This window comes from Sarcophilus harrisii, chromosome 5 (genome assembly GCF_902635505.1).
Source record: "Sarcophilus harrisii chromosome 5, mSarHar1.11, whole genome shotgun sequence".
In the NCBI taxonomy this organism is placed as follows: Eukaryota; Metazoa; Chordata; class Mammalia; order Dasyuromorphia; family Dasyuridae; genus Sarcophilus; species Sarcophilus harrisii.
Genome location: NC_045430.1, coordinates 171,568,826 through 171,589,097, shown reverse-complemented (window position 1 = coordinate 171,589,097; position 20,272 = coordinate 171,568,826). Strand labels below are relative to the sequence as shown.

General features: G+C 35.0%; 1 long non-coding RNA gene across 7 annotated transcripts in view; it reads right to left on the bottom strand.

Moving 5' to 3' along the window:
- Positions 1–1,771: 1,771 nt before the first annotated feature.
- Positions 1,772–20,272, bottom strand: part of LOC105750711 — a 65,783-nt gene continuing 47,282 nt past the window's right edge. The window contains exons 6-9 of one of the 7 annotated variants that reach the window (XR_004229659.1): positions 11,549–11,593; positions 11,339–11,437; positions 3,224–3,285; positions 1,772–2,351 (exon numbers count right to left, since the gene is read on the bottom strand). This is a non-coding gene — a long non-coding RNA (uncharacterized LOC105750711). Of the gene's footprint in view, positions 2,352–3,169; positions 3,322–11,338; positions 11,438–11,548; positions 11,594–20,272 lie in introns of all 7 variants that reach the window. The other 6 variants (XR_004229658.1, XR_004229657.1, XR_004229656.1 and 3 more) reach the window with 6 other exon arrangements.

Genomic DNA, 20,272 nt, shown 5'->3' with positions numbered 1-20,272 from the left:
CCCATAAAATATAAAGTGAAAAACCTTCTTTTTGATAGATATTCCAATGAATCTTCTTGGTAGATGCAATTATAGATCTTTTTTCCTTAAATATCTTACAGCATCCAAGTAATTGCAACAACTTGGCAATAATCTACTGTTAAAATTAACAGCTTTAACCGTATGTCTAGGGCTGAAAACAGTGTTTGTCAGTGCTATGTTGGCTGCAATTTGTTGTGAAGTGGGACGATTTGAACAATTATGCTTAGCTGAAAACAACCTTCATCAGAGCTAAACAGAGTTGCATGTACTATTTAGAGCTTTTATAAAATGATGCTTTCCATCCACAAGGAACCCCTGATTTTGCAGTGTTTGTTTACTGCCATGCAATTAATTCATTCCTTTTAATTCAGGAACTCTCAAGAAAACAGTAACTTTAGTAAAAATATATCATGTTCCTCAGTATCTCATCTAAAATGTTGCTATTATCCCCTATGATTAGTCTAGTTGACTCAGATAATAACTGAATTCACATTAAGAGGTAAAAAATGGCAAGAGTGGAGCCAAAAGCTTGTTTAAAAAAATCTTGATTATTTGATCTAACGAAGGAAGAAAGTATAGATTAAATCAAATAGTGTATAATCTTCTTAGTAGTTCTAAACTACACATAATACAACTTATAGTATAATTATAATTATATACTTTATAATATTTCTCACATTATCAGAGGCTAGAACTTATTAAGTGGACAAACCCTTAGGGAAAGGAACCAACTATCTCAACAAGAATGATTAGGGAGGCAGAGTAATTAGTTAACACCTGTGGGTATCATTCTCCCTAGACATTCACCTCATCATTGACTGATTCTCTCTTGGTGTTCCCTGACTGAATCTCTGAGATATTTGCCTTCACCACCACAAAGATCCACCCCAAGAAAAGCCAAACATGAAATAACTTTGTGAAGCTCTTCTCTGAGAGATTCCACATCAAGGCACACACACATACATATCATAATTAATTACCCTAAAGTTAAAAGGTCATTATTTCTGACTATACCATCAGCTAACCTTTTCTTTGCAACTAATTACAACCTATTTCTTTTCCTAACCTCACCATACTTTCTGAAGATTGATAAAACTTTTCTGGATAGCATTTTGTTGCTTTCTATACTCTCATAGGTATTAGATCTGCTGCTCTCCCCATTAATGCTGACACACATAAAATCATTTATTTGGCCTTAGTATTGTATTCGGTTCATTATACTTGCCTTATTTACATCAAATCTCATCATATTCCAAATCATTATTATATCGATTTCATTAAGTCTTAAGATATACTTTTTAACTTATGTCCTTCATAAAGAATATGTTATGGTTCATTGGGCATATAGTTTTCAAAAATCATTTGCTCAGTCATTTTCCAGTTATGTCTGACTCTTCATAAGCCCATTTGGGGATTTCTTGGCAATGATACTGGAATAGTTTGCCATTTCGACCAGATCATTTTTGCAGATGAGGAAATTAAGGCAAACGATGTTAAGTGACTTGCCCAGGGTCACACAGATACCAAGTGTCTGATCACAGATTTGAACTTGGAAGGATGTCTTCCTGACTTCAGGTGTAGCACTCTACCCAATGTACTACCTAGCTGCTCTTCAAAAATCATGATTTTATACAATATATGCTGTATATATATCAGTATATTACACATATATTAGTCCAGTTTATTTTATTTATTTTTAATTTATTCATTCATTCATTCATTTATTTATTGTTATTGTTATTATAAATTATTTATTTATTAATTCAAATAGAGCATTTGTTAAACACCTACTACATGCCAGGCACTATGATAAGCACTGGAAACACAAATGTAAGCCAAAAGCTGTACTCCCAAATTTTATATTCTAATTAAGAAAGATGATGCTTAAAAGGGAATTGGAAAAATGGAGGGGGGGAGTGTATTCACTCAAAGTAAAGTAGAAAATTCTAAAGTCAAAAGTGAATCCAGGAGAGAGGTGAGAATAGAGGGCCTGGGAATTTGTATAAAAGATGGTATCAGGCAGGAACTGGTCAATTAGAGGAAGGGTCTCCAGACATCTTCAGGACGAGAAGTACAGACACAGAAAAGTTAGGAAAGTCAAGTTTCATCCTTTGTCTTGTATTTGTCTTCACCCAATGATTTTTTTTTGTTACATTTGATGAGTTTTCTTCATTCACCGCATCTTTTTATGAACTATCGGGCCACATGGTTTGTTATAAATTTCCAGGACTCTCTGACCTGTTCCCACTGCTGCTTTCTTGAAAGAGTTCAGCTTCAACCTAAGTCCCCAACACAGCATGTGAAAATTCTTCCTCCAGCAAGCCCTGAAGCTAGAAAGAAATTTGATGCATTGAATTACATAGCTCTGCAAATTGGTTATCCCTATTCATTTTACTTTCTTAAGTGCTCTAAAAGATGTTCTAGCTAGGTCCAGATGGCAGATTTTAAATGAGACTTTTCTACTGACATCTCTGTGCTTCTGAATATTTGTATCTGTTAGGAAAATAGGCTTTGGCTTTGCATCTGTGCCAGCAGTAGAGCCAGCTGCTTCTGTTTGCTTGTGTTTGTAATATGGGAATCCATCATTTTTTTTCTCTGCATTTCCTTCCCTATGCTTCCTATACATAGTCACATCCTGATAGTTCTATCTGTTCTCTTTTCATTTGGTTATGCAGTGGTTTTGGTAAGATCAGCTCATGATTTTTATTGAAAAGAGAAAGTTCTAGGATAATACACTCAGTAAATATCTGAGGCAGGATTTAAATTCAGATCTTCCTGACTCCAGGACTAGCTCTCTATCAGTTGTCCTACCAAGTTACTTTCAATATGGAGGAGGGAAGAGGGGAGAAAGATAGAAGTTCAGTGCTTATGATAATAAGAAAATCATTTCCACTTAATGACTTCAGGCAAGTCACTTAATGTCCCTTTGTCTTAGCTTTCTAAACTGAAAAATTCAGGTAATAATCCCTGCCCTGGCTACCTAAGAAAAGATAAACAATATGATCCCAGATACCAGTTCTTAAGGTACTAGGTAAATAGAAATTAGTGGTAGTGGTAAAAAAGCCTCAAAGAGTATTTTTAGTTATTAGTGGTGTCCTTATGAACATATGATACCATATTGTTCTTCATATGATAGTAAATTGATTACCTTAAGCCTATACAATAACAGTATGTCATTATATTATTCAGTAAGAGTTGTTACCAGGTAGTATTCTCCTTGAGTCAAAGCCATCTCAGCTCTTCACGGGTTCATATAGGGTTAGCCTACAAAAAGATACATTTCAGCCTTTGGTGGAGGACCTGTAGCCAAAAAAGTAAAAGCTTAAGCCACCCATCCTATTATACCTCCCTGCCATAACCTCAAGGTATGAGGTTTCAAGTAGCAATGCTAACTAACTGGTTTAAACCCATAGTGGCTTAATTCATACTCTAATAAGATAATATTTATTCAAAATAAAAATATCAAGTCTCCATCTTGGAAGCCCCATCCTACATGTGGTCATAGCTGAACATATCTTCCTCCAACCCTTTCCCAGAAATCTCCTCCCACTTTTCCTCCCAGTTCTTTGGAGGAAATGAAAAGAAATTAAGAATCCTTGATATTCACAGATGTGGTAAAGAGAATAAGGATAGGTGTGTCTATGTGAGACCTTTGCTCCAAGTCAAAGATCATGCCAAAGAAATTAGGTTCAGGCTGGTAGGGCAAAAATCTTCCCAATGTTACTTCCACAAACTACAGGAGTCTCTATAACTACCAGTTTGGGGAATTGGGGTCCTCTCTCCTCCTTATGCTCTGGTCTCTGTTTCATTCCACAATACATTCTTTTCTGAAGGCTGGTCCCTAACAGCTTGATCCAATGGAAGCAACTCCCCATTTCTCTTATGACAAACTAAAAGACTGAATTTCAAAGATAGATTTCATTCACAGGGCAATTACCAATAACTAAAATTCCCTGCAAAGCAAATAGGAAGTTTGAATCTCCAGGATAGTGAGGGGATCCACCCATCCTGGATCTCATGCTCTCTCTTATTATACAATTCTGGTTCTGATAGAATGGGACTGATTGACTCCCCCAATCTCTCTTCCTCTGAATCATGATCATCATCATCATTAATTATATCCCAGGGAAAAATTATAGTAATTCAAATTTTAAAATGTCAGCATGGAAGCATAAGCATTTGATTGTATCTGAAGAAAGAAAATATTACTATTTAAGATCTCATTTTTAAAAATTTGAAAGATCATAAATTGGTTTCAACACAGCAGATTCCGAGACATCAGCTTGGCAATCAGCTAAGAAGCTGAGTAGTCAAACCCAGCAGTGAAATAAACCAAATCCATCTCTTCAGAAGGTAGGTCTACTTGATTATCCAAAATGCATCTGTCATCATGGATGCCAGTTCCCAAAAAAGGTCAAAGTTGTCCTGAACAAATCTATCAAGTGAGATAGTTGTTTTTACTGACGACCTCCCATTTTGGAATCTACTCTCCACGCAATGTAGGCAGAAAAACCTGGTTCCACCCTACCTGTCCTTATTTATGTCCGCTACTCTTAACTTTCCTACTTAGGGCTTGTTGTTTCCGTGTTCTCTCTGTACTCATTAACACTTTCCTGGCCCGTATCTGATCCCTTCGGACCTGAAGTGGCAACTAAGTAATCTGATCAATTAATCATTGCAGTGTGCTAAGGGAGAGGACTACAGAGCTGTTCCCAGGTAACATATGGAAATTTTCACCATTATCCACTAGAGATGAGGTTTCACCTTTATTATTTAACCCATTAGGGACTCCTGTAGTAGTGAAGATGGGTTTCATTATGGCAGGTCAATGAGGAATTAAAGAAAGGGCAAAGAATCTGAATTAAGAATGTAAAGGAGACCATTCTGGATACAAAAAAACAGCTACCAATTCCATCTATGGTTAGGACTGGTGCTGTTTGTAACAAATGCTTTTGACTTAACTCTTCAATAAAAGTTAGCAGAGAGAGAGAGAGAAAGAGAGAGAGAGAGAGAGAGAGAGAGAAAGTCATCCAATCCTGGTGATGCAATAGAAGTGCAGAATGTCAGCAGGCATTGTAAAGTTGCTTTTGGCACTTGTACAGAAAGCCATTGTCCCAGCCAGGTGACCATATGCCTACTGGGTGGGAGAGAAGCTTTCTAGGCAGAAAGCCAGTACTTCAGCCTACTCTTCTCTAATTTGGATTAATAATTCATCACAATATTTGAAAGGGTTACATTCTATGCCCAGTCAGCTGGATGATAAAGAACAATTTATCCCAAATAGCCCAGACAAAACTTTTTCTCTATTAAAATGTAAGACAAATCTCCACTTATTACCTTAGTGTTAGGATTTGTTCATTTACTCAACAAGCATCTAATGTGAATATTAAAAGTACTATGGAGATGGAAGCAAGTAAACAGAGACCTTGAGGAGCACACAATCTGACTAGGGACATCTCAAGAACAATTCCAATGGGACATATTACAAGTAAGGATGTCATGTAATACTGACTAAATATTTTAATTCTGAGAAGACATATCAGTGAGGCGGGTTTATGCCAGAGGGAGTTCAGGGAGGAGGCAAACCTTAAAATGACTACAATGCGATTTCCAAAGACATTCAGCTCTTTAGTGATGAATTCCTTTATGGGAGAGATTCTTAATTGTTTTGTTTTATAGATTCCCTTTGGAAACTGGAAGGCCTATGGACCCCTTCTCAGAATAAGATTTTCAAATGTATTTAATTAAATACAGTATGTAGCATTAAAAAGGAAATCATATTATATTAAAGTACAGTTATCAAATTTTTTAAGAAATAAATTCATGGAAATTTTGAAATTTATCATCTGAAATCTATTTTGAGCCCCAGATTAAGAACTCCTGCTTTGTAGATAATGAGATCATGGAAATGATTAAATGAAGACTCACAAGATTGCCCTAATTCAGGTGACACTTGTTCCAAGCTTTTCTTAACACACATTCCCTTATTCACAATTTTAGCATAGATACTTCCTCTGTTCTCCATATTATTTGATCACTGTTAGACCTGCTCTATATATTTACTTCACTGTGCCATATGTATTTGTTTAGATCTCCTCCCCCAATAGTGTGAAACTCCTTGAGGCTTTGGATTGCATTTTTTATCTTTGTATCACTAGCGCCAAACAACTGTCTTCTTCATAGTAATACTGCACTTAATTAATGCTTGTTGATTTTAGTTGCACTGTTTACAGAAAGAGCTCTGACAAGCAGGGTAGAATGCTATGTGATGTAGTGGGAAGAGTGACAATCTTGGAATCACCTTGCTGAGTTAAATCCTGATTCTGCCAATTTATTTCCCCTGTGACCTTGAGAAAATCACTAAATCTATCTGGTCTTAAGTTAACTCATCCATTAAAAAAGGTGTTGACTTTGAGGATCTCTAAAGTCCTTCCCAGCTCTGTAACTGGGTTCCTATGAATACTGTCAGTTTCCAGGGCTTTGTAATATCACTCATTATCTTCACTGAGACAACTACATCTTCACCTTGGAGTTTCAATAGCAACTACAGATATTATCAGCAGACTATATCTGCAACTGGATGTGCCATTCTGTTGCTCTCTTACAAATCCATATAATTAAAATCCATTCATGCAAATATAAAAGCATTTGCATTTTAAGAAGACAATGACAAGGATAGGGATAGTATTTATATTTTTGAGGCATTGTTTAAACCTTTACATTGAAACAAATGAAAAAGTTGAGAGAGAATTTCTGGGTAATTAATAATCAATTTACTAATTGGGCCAGCTAATAATCAATAAAATGGTGATCAGTGGTGTCTCTCAAAAACCAAAGACAAAAGCATAGAGAAGCTGAAAGTCTTAACATGTTTTTAGAAAAGGGGATGCCCCTGACAAGTGAAATTCAACTAATTGGTGGACTTTTAATGAGGAGGTGGGCTGTGCAGCTCCTCCTGCTGAGAACTGGACTGATCATGAGACTCAGCCACCTCTAACAATCTGGACTGAAGAATCCATTTCCATTCCATGGTTGATTTTCTTCTTGATAAGTTGGATCATCATAAATTCTGATGGAGAGATACAATAAGGCTATTCTCCTTGGGGCAGGAACTCACCCAGCTGGATTCTATCTAAGAATGAAGAGCATATTTCCCAGAGTGTTAGGGGTGAACTCATCAAACAACCTAAATGAGGAAATTAAAAAAGAAAAGCCCTAGACTCTAATTTTAAAATTAGTTAGCATAATAGTGTAATGCCGAAGAAACTGAGGCATGATAGAGATTAGAGAGTTATTAATATGTTATTTGAATTTCTGAGAGGGAGAGATTGTCTGGATTGATCAGAATCCATTTTCCCCCAGGGCTGAAGTGGACTTTCCTCTCAAAGAATTCAGCATTGAATGTGAGATTCCAATTATTTTTACATAGCTCTCGAGATCAGGAGAGACAAAGGCAAGGGGTGGAGTCCGAACACTAGTGAGTGGGAATTTCCAGGAAAGAACCATCAATCTGGTTTGGATAGGGTGGGAAGTGAGGACCATAAATTCTAGATAACTTAGGAGGTTTTAGCAGCCAGGATATCTGAAATAGAAGATCTCCCTTTTATCTGACATTAAACATTTACAGTTTATGACCCTAGAGTAGCCAGCCCTAAGTTATATCAGTCCTAATAGTCAGGAAGGGGAGGTAGCAACCAGGGGGACTGAGGTAGAACAATTCAGGGAAACTGAGGCAGAACAATAAAAGGAAATTGTGGCCCAACAATAGAAAAATAATTTCTTTCAAAATCAAGCATATATGACCTTTTTTTTTCCAGAATTCTTTCATTCTCCCTTAAAAGTTTTTAAACCTTTAATCAAACCTATTTATCCTCTTGAAAAATTCCCCACCTTTAAAAAAACATGTTTAAGCTTTTTAAATCAAACATATATGGCCTCTTGCAGCATTCTCCCCTCACTCCTTAAAGGTTTTTCATACATTCTCAAAACTCTTAGAACATAATTATATAAGCTTTTGATTGTCAGCAAAAAAAAAAAAAAAAATAGATAAGATCCATTATGGTTACAAAAGATGAGCATTTTTTCTACTCTCAATCCTTCCCTAAAACTTTGCAGTTGACTTTGAAATCATTTAACTTAATAATACCACAAAATGTCACTTACATGCCTCTCTGAAAAATTCTCAATTTTTCTTCAAATCCCTTCACTTACAAATTGAATGGTGTTACTAATACTTTAACTAAAGCTGTCTTTTCTAAGTTTGCTTTCTTTATCTCCAAAGCCTAAGCACTTTGTTGCATTCTGACTTCCTTCTTTCTTCCCTGAAAAATTAAACATTGGTTATTGATTTGACTTCCTTTAATCTTCTCTGTCTAGATTTCATTTTCTGAAGAATGATTCATTCTTCCCGATCTCACACCTAGAAAGGGCTTTAAGGTATTTTCTTCCCAACAACCTGTGAGGGAAGTACATTATTATATTGAGCTTCAAGGACATAAATATCTACCTTAGGTATGTGTTCACCCAGTAGAATATAAACTGCTTAAAGGTAAAGACTGCTTTTTATCTAGTAGAATGCCTTCTACAAAAAAGGAGTTCAATGAATAAGAATTCAATTGGAGTAGATTGAATCCTAGTGGAAAAATGCAAATTTAGTTCTTAGGGTTTTAGCAGTTGGGTTTTAACAGCAAATAGAGGACTGGACCTGATGTCAGCAGATACAGTTTATTCACTTTTTTCAGTGATGTCTGACTGTTTTTGGTAAACATACTGGAGTAGTCTGCCAGTTTCTTCTCTAGCCCATTTTACAAATGAGGAAACTGAGGCAAACAAGATTAATTGGCTTTCCTAGGATCACAATAGCAAGTAAGGGTCTGAGGCTAGTCCTTTGCAGACTCATAATGATGAGTATCAAGAAGAGCTGAGTTCAAATGTGACCTCAGAAACTTAATTATTCAACTTCTATATACTTCTGTTTCTACATTTGCAAAGTAGGGATAATATAGTGCCTGTCTCCAAGGTTCTTATGAGAATAAAATGAGATAATGCACATAAGACATTTTGCAAACCATAGAGTTTCATAGATATTCTCTATTATTAGCTATTATTTTCTAATTATCCATTTCTAAAATCTATCATTACCACTCTCTTTGCAAAAATAGCTTCTTCTCCCAAGGTATATTTTCCAGATATTCTTCAAATGAAGCCTTCTCTAAAAACAAAAGAAATTGAAGAGCTATTTTCCTAACAACTGAGCAAAGATATTTTTTCTACTTGGAAAAAAAGTTGAATCACTTAAGAAATTATCTCCTTTGAACATTCACCTTATAGTGAGAGATAAAAAAGACATCTAGAGGACAAGATTAGGAAGCTAAGATTTCTTTTAATGGAAAATAGTTTTAAATTTTATTAATATTTGATACTAGACAGACATGGTTGGCCTAGAGTACTACTCAAAATTTCTTAAGTTCACTTTGAGTCCTAATGCTTCCAAATATCTTGCTTTTTAAAATTAAAGCCCCAGAATATCAAACAGAAAGGGATGTTAAAGGCCAGAAATATAAACCCTGCCTATCATGGTGCGATTATTGTACTTTGTTGTTCTCATTTCATATCTGCAATGCAGGAATACAGTGTCCCCAAAAGCAATCTATAGTCCCAGAAAAACAAAAGTAGATGTGTCTCTCACCTTGGCACAATTATCAGTCACTTTCAGTAATTACTCTATTTTCTAAAAAGTTTCAAGAAATAGAAAATTAAGTTTGAGGTGAAGATGACACAATTTTTTTTTTCAAAATTTAGCTGGAATCTCCTCTCTACTCCCTCTTTGGGGAATGTTGTATATGACACATAAATGTCAATCATTTTAAATTCAGAGTCTACCATCTAATTTCATTCTCATATTTTCTAACCATTAATCATAAAATATAATTAAAAGGCTCAGGAAACATGGTATTTCAAAGTCAAATATCTTACTAGTTTTTCTCTCTGTTTATCTCTGGTTTTGTCTGTCTCTGTCTTTCTATTTCTCTCTCTCTGTTTGTCTCTCTCTCTCAAAGGATCCATGCTTCCCTCTATCCCCCCCCACACACACACAAAATAAATTTTCACATATGAAGACAATAATTAAAAATATCATTTCAGAAAACAGTTGACTCAATGATTCTAAAGGTGTTTTATTTATCTTTCTGACTATCCTCTTCACTCCCCCAAGGTATCTTATACATAATAAGCATTCAATGAATATTTTTTGACTCTGACTTGATTTTCCATTTTGTTATTCATTTGAGTGCACACTAAGATTAAAGGGAAAGCAACATTGCAAAGTAAGATCTATCAAGCAACTGAAACCATCAGAATATACTTTGTATGTGGGACATGACTGAATTTTATGGGTCAAAACTAAATTAGCCAGATTCAGACCCACTCACAAATCCAGTGTGTTGATCAAAGAAACAGTGGTTTAATGAAAAAATAATAATAAAATTAAAGTGAACAAGCAGAAGATTCAACAACTATATCATGTATTTTGCATAAAATATTAAATGAATAATTATCTTTTTAGAGATGACAATTAAATCTACATATTCATTTCCAATTTATCTCCTGAAGTCTAGTTCCTTACCACTTGCTGCCTATTAGACATGTCCACCCGGACATCTTGCTCACAAATCAAACTGAATATGTCTAAAATAGAACTCACCATTTCCCCTGCCCCAGAAATACATTCCTCTTCCAGACTTCTCTGGTTCTGTTGAGAACATTATCATCCTCCAATTCATGCAGGTTTAAAATCCTGAAATCTTCCAAGACTCTTTCCCCTCCTTTACCTTTCATAATCAACCAGTTGCCAAGTAGTATCTATTTTATCTCCACAACCTCTCTCACCTCTTTCTCCATTTCATCACTCACCCTACCAACAACCCAGTTCAAGAGAATAAAAACTCCTCTGTCACACTTTCCATTCTTATTCATATTATTCTATTTCATTTACCTATATTTCTGTCATATTAGACTACTAGTCTCTCCTTCCATATAAAATAAGTGAATGAAAAAGCATTGTTACAAAACACCATAATGTGATGGGCACTCTACTAAGCACTAAAAACACTCTCTTCCCTCAGGAAATATATAGTTTAATGGGTTAAGACAGCACAGAGAAGAAAATGGTATTTAAGAAAGGATATTTTGGCCTCGAAAGTCTCAAATGTAGTCATCAGTTCATTGAACAAGCAATAAAGATGCCTTCTCTAGGAGTGATCATATTAATTTGATTTCTCTCACCAGACAAGAAAAAGAAAGTTGGAAGAATTGGTACCTAATGAATTATGGCAGGAAGATGAGCAGGATGCAGCATGATATTGCTGATACTGTTTAGATATAGTGAGATCACAGACCCAGTGCAGAAGCTGGAGAACTAGATCAGAAACAAAGGGTGGAATAACAACAGTAACAACTGTTCAGCAGGTCAGGAAATTACAATGTGGCTAGGAGAATCTGGGGCTGGCTAGCTCTGATGAACACTCACCATTCAGGAGGAAGAGATTCTACGACCTGAGTAAAAGGACCAGGTCTGAAATAGAGCAAAAGAAAGAACAACAGAAACAATATGAACAATAATAGCATTCTATATAGCATTTTAAGATTTGCAAAGAATTTCCTGTTTGTTATCTTATTTGATCCCCATCACAACTCTTTAGGGTAGATGTTGTTATTATTCCCATCCTACAGAGAAGGAAAGTGAGCCACAGAGAGATTAAATACATTGTCCAAACTCACATACTTAGTAAATATCTGAGGAAGGACTTAAATTTAGGTTTTCCTCATTCTTTTACTCTACCTACTACACCGTCCAGCAGCACAGCAGCAAAGAAAATAGCCATGGTGCCATCTTCCATATTCTGTCATTTAAATAAGTTGTCCCCAGTTCTTGTAATCCACTCCTTTCTTATCTTGGTCTTTCAGAATTCTTAACTTTCTCTAAGGATCCCAGGCACTACCTCCTCCATAAAGTCTTCCCTGATTCCTCCAGTAATACCTCATGCAATCTTAGTAAACTCAAAGTTTCTTTTGTCTTTGCCCAATAATTATATTTGGTAAATATTTGTTGAATTTAATTAGTAATAAAGATAATTTCTTGCTTGTTGATTCCCTCCTTACCGATAATCAGTTTCACCTAGTCTTGTCCCTTTATAAAAAAAAGATGGAAAATTATATAAGAATTCTCTTCTCACTTTATTCTGCCTAATGTAGTAATTTCTAAAATGATTGTTTTCAAGGATATTGTAATGATGCCCCTCATGAAGCAAATTGGAAGCAAATTCAGAAGGGTGTTGGTACATACTGTCAGCTAAAGAGACTTAAGTTACATTTCCAAGATGCAAACACAATCATATGATTCAGTCAAGATTTTTTTTTAATCAGCTAGGAACTTAATGTGATATAAACAAAACAACTGAGGGAATCTTTTCTTTTTTCAACCTGTTGTTACACCTTGTTTAAACAATCCCAGGAAGAGAGCTTCACTCTTGAAATGTGACTCATAATCAAGCCTTAATAAAATCTGTGAAAGTATTAAAAAATACTTTGTTATCATAATAACATGCTAGGGAAATAACTAATAGACTAAAGTAATTATACTGATGAAAACAGCAAAAAGCATTTGTCTTCTGAAATTTGCTGTTGTTCACTAACCAGTGAATAACTTCTGAAGAGGAAAAATCTCTAGCTAAACAAAAAGACAAGGGAGGAGGAAGGTATCATGCTAGACAAGCAAAAGAGGCCCCCAAAAGTGAAAATTATAAAGACATCTGCTAGAGTACAAGACAGTTACATTAGTGCTATCTCCATCATGACACAAGAAGCTGAGAAAACATTCTCTTGATTTTCACAACCCAGATTTGTCAAGATGACAAGTGCAATAGATTTAATTTTAATTCTCTTCACAATTCTCTTATTAGGATCCAACAATTGACATATTTCATTGGAATAATTTACATTTTTCACTTGAGAAAATACACATCTATATAACCCAAAAAAACAGTGCCTTAGAATGAATGCAGGAATCCTGAGCCCCACCATGTCCTACTTAAATCAGTTTATTAAACAGTTAAATCCAGATTTTTTTTCACTTCAAAAACAGCACATTACAATGGAATGAGTCAACTGAAAGTTAGGAAGCTTATGTTCTGGTGCCAGTTTTGCCAATAAATAGATGTGTGTTTTAAGGCAAATCCCTTAACTTCTCTGGGCCTCAGCTTCACAGGATCAGAAGGTTTAAAGGTATAAGAGGTCTGTCTTCATATAGCCCAGAGTTTATTTTACAGATAAGGCAGCTGGTGCCTATCAAAAAAGAATGGGCTTTAGTCAATTACATGATAATAAATAATTGATCCAAAAGTCAAGCAGATCTTTTAAATCCCCAATTCAGCACTCTTTCCACAGAAACACAAGTTTTCTCATTTCTAAAATGAGATAACTAGATTAGATAATCCCCAAGGTTCCTTAAGATCTACTCTACAAATCTATGCTTTAAATATAAGTTCTGAGGGTTCCTCCCTTCAAACTAAATAACTTTTCAGATTTTATAAATATGTTATAAATATGTTCAGTTTGTCAACTGAAAAATGTCAGTGGTCCAGGTGAAAGATGTCAAATATTGGGATATTAATGACATAACTAGAATGAAAATTAAATCTAATGAACTTGGCACCTTAGGAAATCTTCATTGTGAACATCAGAGGGCAATTTTTTTTCCCTCTGATCCTTGCACTGGGAAATAGATAATGCTACTATAATTGTCTTGGCCTTGAGCTAAGATTTTTATTATTTCCTATTTCAGTGAAGCAGCTCTCTGGATGTTTTAGAGCTGGAATGGCTACTTCAGAGATAAAAAGAGACCTAAACTTCCCTTCCCACTTTGACAGGTCATATAATTTTGGGTAATGAGGCTATAGGCCCAAATCTGCTATGCAATGCTAGGTAGTCACAGAGTTACCCCAAATGGGTTTTGCAAAAGTGAATACTGGTTTTAAGTGAAGCTCTTCTTAACTAACTTCCCCAATTCTATCTAGATTGATAGTATAGAAAAGGAAAGTGTGTTTTGTCTCAGTCTTGGAAAATATTTGTCTCATATGGAGTCAGTCCCATTTAAACTAGAGAGTTAAAGCCTTGTGTTAATAAAGCCAAAATTTAATTCTTCCACAGAAGCACTTAGCTGAAATTATAGCTAGCATTTATATAGTGTTTTAAGGCTTATAAATCAAAATGTTGTCATTTTATTTTCATAACAACCTTGAGAGGTAAGTATTATCCCCATTTCATAGAAGAGGAAAGCAAGGGATAAAGTGATGGAGTGACTTGTCCAATGCTAGTGTTTCAAATTAGATTTGAACTCAGTACTTCCCAACTCCAAATCCAACCTTTTAGCCCTTTGCCTTCTCAGCAAAACCTAAAGCTGCTACAGGCAAAACAATTCAAAGGTAATGTCTACATAGTGTTAGAACAAACTGCTTCATTTCAGTTCTATGGAGAAAATATTGGAATGGCATTCAGATGTTTTGTCATGGTGTATACACAGAGTGTGTATAAGCTTGATATATATTTTTAATTGTAGCTTTTTATTTACAAGATATATGCATAGATAATTTTTCAGTATTGACAGTTGCAAATCCTTTTGTTCAAACTTTTTCCCTCCTTCCCTCCACCCCTACCCCAGATGGCAAGTTGACCAATACATGTTAAATATGTTAAAGTATAAGTTAAATACAATATATGTATACATGTCCAAACAGTTAATTTGCTGTATAAAAAGAGTCGGACTTTGAAATAGTGTACAATTAACCTTTAAAGGAAATCAAAAATGCAGGTAGACAAAAATAGAGGGATTGGAAATTCTATGTAGTGATTCATAGTCATCTCCCAGAGTTCTCTGCCTGGGTATAATAAGCTTGATATTTTAAAAAGAAAGATGGTCTTAAAGCGAGGTTAACCCAAGTTCAGATCCAGCTTCTGTAATGTACTAGCTGTGAGACCTTGAATAAGCCATTTAACTTCTCAATCCTCATTTATAAAAAGGAGATAATAATAGCACTTATCTCACAGTTATATCAAATAAAATAATGTCTGTAAAGCAGCTTGCCAACCTTAAGGAATTGTAGCAATGTTAGCTCTTATTATTATCATTATAAAGTACTAGATCAGTAGTATCATCTTCAGATACAAAAATTACTTTATTCTTTGTTTGGCATTTGAATGTTTAACCACAAGCAAGAAAACCCAAACTTAATGGGCTCAATTCAAGTCTTATCTATATAATCTAACATTAACTAAATGAATGGAGTGGCAGTGGTATAATAGCCAGGTATTAGAATTATTTCAAAGGAATACTACCTGTGGGCCCATTCCACCAGTCGATTGTAACCTCCAAAGAAGAAATTCTTCCTACTTTCAAGATTCTATGCATAAAGTCATGGATTGTATGTGCTTGTAACATTAGCTTATGAATCCTCACCTGTTTGCTTTCCCTTACCCATAAGACAGTAGGCTCAGTTAGCTCTTTAGCAAAGTCATTAATTCAAATGGAATAGCAAGAACAATAGTTATAGGCTCTTCCTCCCCAAAAAAAAAGGTGAACTCTACCATAAGTACATATGGAGTTTGTGAGGAGAAGAATAAGCATGATCTTCAAATATAATGGTATTAAAGTATATGTATATAGAACATGTGTCCAAATAAACTCACAACTCAAGAAAGCCTAAATGTGCTTTCTTTCTCTGGTGGATCTTCATGTAGTTTGCTGTTGTGTTGCATTGGTGATGGATGAATTGTTCCATCACTCAGATGGGATAATTCTTTTCACAGCATTTCCACTACTGGGCTTCCTTCTCAGAAAATGCCCACTGTCTTGGCTAGATAGGTGCTATTTAACTGGAATGTCACCGTTCTCATTTGAGTGATGGAATTCCTGTGTTTTCTCAGGTAGGACAATGACCCTTTTTTTGCATTTGATTTTGAGGATTTTTTTAATAATTATAACATTTTATTGACAGAACCCATGCCTGGGTAATTTTTTACAACATTATCCCTTGCACACTTCTGTTCTGACTTTTCCTCTACTTCCCTCCACTTCTCCCCCAGATGACAAGCAGTCCTATACATGTTAAATATGTCATAGTATAGCCTAGATACAATATATGTGTGCAGAACCGAACAGTTCTCTTCTTGTACAGGAAGAGTTGGATTCAGAAGGTAAAAATAACCCGGGAAGAAAAACAAAAATGCAAGCAGTTTACATTCATTTCCCAGTGTTCCTGCTCTGGGTGTAGCTGCTTCTGTCCATCATTGATCAATTGAAACTGAGTTAGATCTTCTCTTTGTAGGACAATGACCCTTAGTCTCTAACTGGAAGAAGTCCATCATCTTTGATACCCTCAGAGACACTGTTGCCTCCATAAAGGAGATAAAAAAGATCTAATCTCTGCTGTTCAACAATCCTCCTGGGTAACCGAGAGGTTAGGTACTAAACCTTGACTTATAGTGATTGGTCAATTAAAGTTAGTTACATTACACAGACTCCCCTTTGGGGTTTTCTACAGGTATATGACTAAAGGTAAAGGTTGGAATGGAGCCTGTGACCTAGACATAAATTCATTGTCTTTGTTGATCACTTCATAAATAATTAAGCCTCAGACTTTGCAAAGATTTGGACTGTTTTGAATTTGAAGGCTGCCTTTTTTACATTTCAGTGTCTCTGCTTCCCTCCACTCTCACCCCCATTTCTACCACCTCTATTTTTTCAGCTTTGCTGAAGTCTCATCAGGACTATTACGTCTATTACATCAATATTGCATTGTTATCTGTCTTTGGCCTTGGAGCCTCAGAGAAGGATATTTTTTAAAGAAATCAGTTATAATGAAGATGGATTAGTGTTTCATGAAGGAGATAAGGGGGCAGAGAGTCAGCTAGTATATTTTACTAAAGAACAGTTTCCTAATTATATTGGTCTCTAGAACACATGTTATTTCTCTTAATAACTATAATTTAAATTAGCCAGCAAAATATCTTTAACTGTCTTATATAAAACATCTGGTCTATGACTTTTTCCTTCCCTTCTCTCTAAGCTCCCCAGCTTAAAAACCAAGGATAACTAATATAAATCTTAAAACTATATTTTAGTGTCAGCGAAATTATATCAAATTATCAAATAATCAACAATTGTAGTCTTCTAAGACCTAAAGTAACCAGGCAAATAAATAAGAGGAAGGTGGAGCTATTTTCTGTAGCCAACAGCCTAGACACGTGACAGATCTACAAATATTCAAGAAGTAATTATTCTGTAAGGAAAAAAAAACTGAATTAATAATCCCTCCCACTTTCCATATACTTTGTTATAGTTATTTCTCATTTCCTCATCACAAAAGAATGTAACACACATAATCACATATACACTATGCCAGGGACTAGGAAGTCAAATATGAAAAACAATACAACCTCTACCCTCAAAGAACTGGAAATATAATAAATAAAATATGGCATGCACAGACATAGAAACTACAAGAAAGAGTGTAAATATTTTAAATACTTGGTTCTTCTCTTTTTCAAAATAACAAGAATGTTTTTATTAATCAGTTCTTTCCACCAATGCCCCCCCATCACATCAAGAAAAAAAAATAAATGGATGTTTGTTTGTAATAAATGGGTGTTGTCCTTACATTAGTCATGTTCAAAAATCTGTCTCTCTTCCTTGCTCTCCCTCCCTTTATTCTCTCTCTCCCTCCTTCTCATTCTTTTTCTCCCTCTCTGTCTCTTTATCTCTGTCTGTCTCTTGTCTCTCTCTGTCTCCTTTTGTCTCTCTCTGTCTCTTTCTCTTTCTCTCCTTCCACTTCTTCTACCTCTCCCTTCCTCTCTCTCTCTTTTTTCTCTCTCTCTTCATTTTAAGTTCATCAACTCCTTGTCAAAAAGTGAGTAACATATTTCATGCTCATTCTTTCAAATTTATGATGTTTATTAGAGCTCTAAAAGATCTCAAAGTTGTTATTTTTCTATAATATTGTCATAAGCATATATTGTTTTCCTAATTCTATTCACTTCACTTGGCATAAATTTATAAGTTTTCCCTATTTCTTCTGAAATTGTCCATTTCATAATTTTCTATAGCACAAAAAATATCCATTATATTCATGTACCACAATTTGTTTAGATGTTCTCCAATGGACAACATTCTCTTGGTTTCTAATTTTTGGTTACTATCAAAAGAACTGCCATACATATTTTTGTACATTTAGATTCTTTTCCTCTTTCTTTGATTATTTGCAGTATTGGTCTAGTAATAGTAGAGTATGCTTTATTTGGTATGATAAAAGGGGGTAGAAAGTAGACTAGTATATTTTACCAAAGGAACATTTTCAGGGCATAATTTCAAATTAGCTTCCAAAATGGCTAAACTAAGTCACAGCTCCAACAACAGTGTGCTAGCATTCTCTTTTCCATGTCTTCAACATTTGTCATTTTCCTCTTTTGTCATCTTTGCCAATATGATAGGTATGAGGTGAAACATCACACACATAGCGTATTCATAATCTGGAGCATTTTCTTCACATCATTATTGATTGCTTGGATTTCTTCCTTTGAAAACTGCTTGTTCATATCCTTTGAATTGCTTTTAATTTGTTGCAGAAATTTTGAAGTTTCTCCTCCCATTTAGCTATTTCCCTTGTAATTTTTATATTAGATTTGTGCAATTTTTAAAAATTTTTATGTGACAAAAATTATGTCTTTTTGTCTTTGTGATCTTCCCTATCATTTGTTTAGTCACCAATTCTCCTATCCATAGATTCAAAAGGTCATTTCTTCTTTGGTCTTCTAATTTATTTATTCTTATTTATAGTATATAAGTCAAACATAGATCATGTATCCATTTGGAATTTTTCTTGGCACATGGTTCTAAAGATGTGGTTCTAAATCTAACTTGTATCAGTTTATTTTTTAGTTTTCCCAATACTTGTTGTCAAATAGTGAGTTCTTCCCTCAGTACTTGGGATCTTTGTGTTTATTAAATATTCTCCTAGTTTCATGTTTGCTTCTAAATGTTGTATACCTATTGCTGCAACAACCAACCTCTTTATTTTAAGTAGTACCAAATCGTTTTAATGATTACTGCTTTGAAGTTCTGGTATAATAAATCCCCTTCCTTCATAGTTTTTTTTTTTATTATTGTGGGAAGGTGTAGTATATTGAAAGGCAGCAAGACATTGTGGAAAGTATTTTGGACTTGCAATCAGGAAAATCAGGCTTTGAATACTGACTCAAATACTGACTCCCTACCCTGCAAAAGTCATCTCTGAGTTTCAGTGTGCTCATGAATAAAATGAGTAGAATAATAGCATCTTCTGTACAGGGTTGTTGCTTCAACATAATGCAGATCAAAAATTAAAAGTGGAAGAGACGTCAGAGATATAAATGTGAGTGACTACTATTGTGAAGGGCCAGTTATGAGGAATATAAAGTGTCATAAGGAATATAAAGAGATGGGAATTGCAAGGGAAGAAGTGATCTCCAAAACCTTCATGGAAGAAGCAGCATCTGAGCTAAGGCTTAAAAAAAAGAAGGTAGATATATGAAAGAACTTCTTCAGGTAGGAGAAAGTAACATACATGAAGGGAAAAACAGTAGATATCATAATAAGATAAAGAAATAGGAATATGGTTTGGGAAGGAGAAAGGAAAGGAATAAGCCTATTTTTATATAGTACCTACTATGTAAGCACTGTGCTAAGCTATTGTCTTTCAGTCATTTCAATTGTGTCCCACTCTTCATGACCCCATTTGGAGTTTTATTAGCAGAGAGTGTGCTGCCATTTCCTTCTGCAGCTATTTTACAGATGAGTAAACTAAGTCCAACAAGATAAAGTGACTTATCCAGGGGCACACAGCTAGAAAGTATCTAAGATCTGGTTTGAACTCTGGGATTCTTGACTACAGGCCCATCCCTCTAACCATTGCAATACCAGCTGCTGGAACGTGCCTGGAAGTGACTAAGAAATAAGTTTAGGAAGAAGGGTTGGGCTAGATTGTAGAGTAAAATGAGTAAAAATTGTTTTATGTAGGTTGAGCAAGTTTTCCTTTAAGACAACAAAGAGACATCCTCAGAATCATCATTGAGTTGGTTTTCTTGCTACCTAAGGCACAAAATGGAGAAATTTAGTCTTAAGCTTTTCATTGAGCCTATAGATCTCTAGGGAATGCCTTCCTGA